Genomic DNA, 6,000 nt, shown 5'->3' with positions numbered 1-6,000 from the left:
TCGAATCACACTTAACCCTGATTTGAATTAAGAAACTAAAAACCATTTGAAAAACAAAAGTTTCATACATGGTGTAACACCTCAAAATTTGCCCTCCTCTCTTGGGACTAGCTAATCATATTGCATATCATTTTTAGGTCATTAGGCATTACATATTGCATATCATGTGGTCATATTGTGCAAGCCATCCCCACAAGTCTTGATCAGAAGATGAGGGAGTCTAAGTGCAAGCCTAGGGTTTATTGACTGATCATGGGCCATCTGAGGATTGGGCTGTGAATTAGGGTTTCATGATTCTCAAAGGATATTGATCTTCATCTTGATTGCAATGATACATCATCATCATTATGGTTGGGTTTCATCAGGAGATGGAAGAAGATTCCTTGAGATTAGGGTTTTGACCACTGGTCAACCCTAATCAATGGCATTGGGCTAATCAGGGCATAATCAGGAGATGAGGTTTATGATGGATATGGGGTTCATTCTTTGATTATATTGAGCTAATTGAGGCTAGGGTGTCACCCTTGAGCCATTTCAGTTGAAGATTGGAGCTCAAATTGATCTATGCATTGCCAGATTCATCTGTCAGTTGAAAAGTCAACTGTGGTCAACTGTACATGATCTGATGGATGTGGAGGTGGAAATGAGTTGGATACACTTCATTCATGTTGGAACAAGTGTTGAATGACATTGCAAAGCTTAAAAATGAAGAAAATCAAGTCAGGACAAAAACTGCTAAAAATAGAAAGTGACTTGTAATTGAAGTTTCCAAAAATGGAAAGTTTTGGACCTCAAAGCCACGTGTCCAAGGAAGCTTCAAATGAAAATTTGTTCAACATGAAAGTTGTAGATCTTGTTCTCACCTTTCCAAAAAGTCCGAGAACTTGAAATTCCCATGTGTGGTTGGAAAATTATGGCTCAGTGAAATTCAAAAATGACCCGTAATCAGGAGGCCATAATTTCCACATACTTTGTCCAAATTGCAAGTTCTTTATATGCACAAACTCCATTTGATATGTACTACAAGGGTGCATCATTGGATTTGTCCAAAAGTGGCCAAGGCAAAAAGTCACTTTTCAACTGGACAGCTGAATTGGACCAGGGGCAAAATTGTCCAACTGTCAAAATAATTGGAATTTTGAGATGGGACTTTTTGCTACACCTCATAAATGGCATTTTAAACTTGTTGGAATCATCATTTCATGGCTAAAGCATATGGTATGAGATTTGGCTTGAAAAGTGAAAATGCTAAAAATGGACAAATGGTATCACATAGTGAAATTGAGCATTACACATCCAATGAGCATGAGGAAAGTTTCTACAGCTCACATGTGATAATTGAAAGGTGTATGTGCTGTCAAAACAGGTGGCACTAGCTGGCATAGTGAAATTCCATTTTTACCCCTCATTTGGAAATTACACTTTCATTAACAAATCCATTTTTGCTAATTAACTTGATTAGAGTTGGATTAAGCTATCATATATAAACATAAACACTCTCTAATCATAACAGAAAATCACTTTTACCAAGATTGGATCTAAAACTTTCCAAATTCTCAAGTTTTCTCTCAAAATCTCAAGAACACCATAAACACAAAACTTCATCAAACTTCATCGAATCTCAACCAATTTTCGAATTTCTTTTTGGATTGATCTTGTTTCATCCTCTTCACCAACTGTTTTCGGTTATTGGAGCATAAAGAGCCATGAACACGATTGTCCAAGTGAAGCATCATCAATGGTGAATTGTGATTTGGCGCGGTAGAAGCGATTTCCATCGAATCTAAGCTTTGCATCCTACTTCCACAAGCCTATGCTTCATCTGTTTCATTAAATTGAGCGCAAAGATCACCAAGAACAGCGCTGCACTTCAGGTATTCCAAAAACTCGAATGTCACGGTTTTCCAAATTGTTGTATGCTTTTTGTAGCTTGTTTCGTGTAGATTTCAACGATGCTTCTGGTTTGTGAAACGGATTAGTGTAGAGAAAGTTATGTTAACTCGAAGCTTTGAATGCAAAACTTAAAACGCTCGATCCGGAATATTTAGGAAGAATTAATTGAAATCAAGTTCATATTCATACTCCACGCGGTGAGACGATTCCAACGCATATCCATTTGTTGATTTTGGTTGAGGTTTGATTGAAACCGGTTTTGAGATGGTGGAGTAGGTACCGCGCGAAGAAGACGATATTTTCTGTCATTTTCACTGTTTGATCTTCATTTTGGTTTGAAAATTCGAATTTAGTGTTTCCCTCCCGCGCCATCACTAATTACAAAACTGCCATTGGCAATTTTAATTAATTTGTTTAATTCACAAAAATTCATTAACACATTGAATAATTCATAAAAAATAGTAAAAAATTCAGAAAAATGTGGAGATTTTTTCTATGACTTTGTTGACTTGTGTAGAATTTTTTTTTGACCTATTGATTAAAGTTGTGCTTGGTAATAATTTTGTTTGCCTTAAGGTTGTTTCACATGTGTTCAAATTTGATACATTCTACCATTTTAATTGTGAAATGCACATGGTGTTAAATAAATTCTTGAAAATTTTTGTGATGATTGTGGACTCATTGATGCTCATTTACATGTAAATTTCATGCATTTTTGATACCTGGTCATTGAGCAGCAAATTCTGGAACTTAGGTGTGACAATTTGTGTCACACCTTATTATGTCAACTTGCTGGATTTTTTTGAGTGACCTATACTTGTTGGATTAATGTGAAATTTTGCATGATGGTTTATTAACATGTTAAGATACTATGTGAATTTTTGTGGAATTTTATGTGGCATTTTCAAATTGATTGCTATTTTTCATTTCTGTTGGCCAATTGTGCAAGCTTGTGTGACATAGGTTGGTAGATTGATTGAGAAATGCTCATATGGTACTGTATAATCATGAAATTTGATATGCTTGTAATAGACACATGTTAGGACCTCCCTGTTTTGGTCTCATCCATTTCTTTATTGTTTTCATTGAGTTATGAATTTTTGAAGTGGATGTATGCATTAATGTTGTGATTTGGAGCCTATAATTGTGACTGTTTTTGTTGATTTTCATTGACATGGTTCCATTTGCCCAATTGAGTTCAAATTTGACATGGTAGACCTTGAATATCCCTTGTTTAGGTGTAATTTATTTGAGAATTTTTGGATTTATTTTGATGTGGATTTGAATGCAATAGTTCTGTTTGTATGCTTGGTGCTTCATTTGAACTAGTTTGCCTTATTTTGTGCATAACATGAGCATGATGAATGATATAAACATGAGACCAATGATGTTTGCTCTTGTTTGACTTTAATTTGAGATTGGTTTGTGAATGCCTTGCTGTTTAGGAATTTTTATTGCCTTTGGACCCTAGGCTTAGCCTAGTGGTCTAGTTGCTAATGTTTGCTTGATTTTTCAGGATCAAAAGCATAATGCACATGGAGATTGATCCAAATCAATTTTAATTGATGTTATTGTTGTTTGTACACTAACATAACATTGTTTTGTAGGTGATGAAGCTTAGGCTTAAGCTTTGAGCTTGCTTTGTTGTGCATTGCTTTGTATAGTTTGATTGATTGAACACTTGCTGTTTGGTTTTGTCTGTCTGAGTACTAACTGTGTTGGATTGTTTCCAGGTACTTTAGTTGCTCAGTTCCTTGTGAACTTTTGCTTTGCTTTGCTTAAGCAACTTGCATCGAGGTATAACTTCCTAACTTCATGTAGTCTGGAGACCCGGCTGTTACCGGGCCGGGCAAATAAATGTCTGAAGTCCTCCTTAAGAGGCAATGATTGTGATTGTTTGATTTCGTGCCAAGCAGGTGAAAGTCCTTTAAATAAGGCAATTGGTGGAAGTTAGGGATAAGCAGTCTGTCCCCCACTATTCAGTTGAGTCTTCTCCTTGCTCCCATTACATGGTTGTAGCATTGAGATCCAAGCCCAAGATCCTGTGCAGTGCACATTGTGTCAGAGTCATCGAGTATAGAAGGGTCCCCCCATTCTGGACCCATGCTCATTTGTCAGAAGCTCTCCCTGGTTAGGGATAAGAGCTGTGAGGTCTGATCCTCACTTCATCCCATCATCTGCTTCACCTTAGCCTCGTAATGGCAAGGTTAAGAGCAAACACAGCCTGTACAGACGATTGCTTAGGCAGTCAAACCTGATTGATTGAGCCCCCTTGTTTGGCTATAGTGCGTGTTATGTGGATATCTGATTGACATGCTTGTTTGAGATACCTGTTCTCATTTGATGATATATGATTGTATGCTTGTGTGCTAGCTTCTTTCCTGGTTAGGTTAGTTTGCTTATGCAAGTAGGATAGAAAACCGAACTTAGGGTTAACGATGCATGACAATATTAGGCTCGAGTCTAAGCTCCCTAGTTGTGTATCTTTCCCCGGTTTCTGGTTAGCAATTTAGTCCCTTTCAGGGGAACTACATCGCCCTGATCCTCGTTCCAGACGAGGTATGTAGGCAGGTGGTCGTGCGAGACCACTCCGGGCAACCTTTTTTCTTTTTTGCGTGTGTTTGTTTGTTATCTGATTATGTATGTTTGGGTTCGGATGCCGACGTAAGCCCAGTGATTGGCTGTCGGGCTCCACGTTTGCCCTTTTGAGTGTGTTTTGGTTCGGATGCCGACGTAATTCCATCCAGTGGTTGTCGGGCTCCATGTTTGCCACCCTTGCATGTTTGTGTTGTTTTGTGTTGTTTGGCGTGCGTAAGCCGAACTACAGTGGCTCTGATTCTCATGTTCAGATGAGATATGTAGGCATAAGGTGCGATACCTTATCGAGCTCGTTCCTCTTAACCCCACCTGCGTTCCCCGTGTGTGTGTGTGATGTTTAGCAACCTTTTCTTTATTCTAGGACGTGGATCCCGTCGAGTACGACGGACGTGAGGGGTGCTAATACCTTCCCCTCGCGTAACCGACTCCCTTACCCTTTCTCTCTGGTCGCGAGACCATGTCTTTCCAGGTTTTTCTGAGCGTTTCCTTTCCCTATCTTGGGATAAATAACGTTTAGTGGCGGCTCTGTGTGTGTTTTTATTTGAGTCTCGCCGGTTGATTTTTCGCAGGATGCGACAGCTGGCGACTCTGCTGGGGATGCAGGATGTAGACCTATGCTGGTCCATCTTCCCTAAGCGAGTCCTTCCTAGCGTTCTAGGATTGGTTTGGGTTGCTTGTTGTGTGTTATTTATTGCATTTATTATTCTAACCAGTGTGTATCTATATTTGCATTAAATACTTGCATGCATCATACTATCATGTTGTTGCCGTCCTCTATGCAGGTGATTCTGTTATTTGGGGTGGGTGTTCTGAGCGGGGCTAAAACCCAGGCCCGAGTATACACCTAGGATTAGTGTGGGTCTCACGTTCCTCATTTGCTATTTCAGTATAATGTTGCAACGTGACATACCACAAGCCGGACGAGGTTCAGTCGATAGTGCTTTCCATTGTGGGATACTTCACTTTGGCTTAGTTACTTCTTCTGAGCTATTGACTCTGGTGACCGATCATTCCCGGATCTTTGGTTCAGACGATTTTAAGAGAGCTACAATGGCACACCCGAAAGGGCAAACCCATTGAGTATCTCCGCCCGATTGTCGAGACTATTATCCGCCTTAGGGTGACCTGATTAGAAATTACCTGTGAGGGGAGGGTGATTCATTCAGATGCATAATCAGATGGACTCAGATGGTGACTTTTGGTTCTGTGATTCAGAGACCTATTTATAAGTCGGATTTATGGTCAGTTATTGCTGTGACGCCGGAGTGCTGTCCGAGATTTATCAGTGGGGATCCGTTTATTTCAGGATTCCCCGGGCCGAGTTATTTATCAGTGGGGATCCGTTTATTTCAGGATTCCCCGGGCCGATTCAGATGATGACGGGTATCTGCTCAGAGACTGGTGATGATGATGATGTATCTGTCTTCCGTTTATTTCGGAACCCTTGAGTTGGATTTGCGGTTACATGTCTCCTCAGATGGTAATGATCAGTCCAGAGGCCAGATTCAG

Source organism: Lathyrus oleraceus, chromosome 7 (assembly GCF_024323335.1).
Source record: "Lathyrus oleraceus cultivar Zhongwan6 chromosome 7, CAAS_Psat_ZW6_1.0, whole genome shotgun sequence".
Classification (NCBI taxonomy): Eukaryota; Viridiplantae; Streptophyta; class Magnoliopsida; order Fabales; family Fabaceae; genus Lathyrus; species Lathyrus oleraceus.
The sequence above is the reverse complement of the archived record's forward strand: the minus strand, read 5'-3'. Positions refer to the sequence as shown.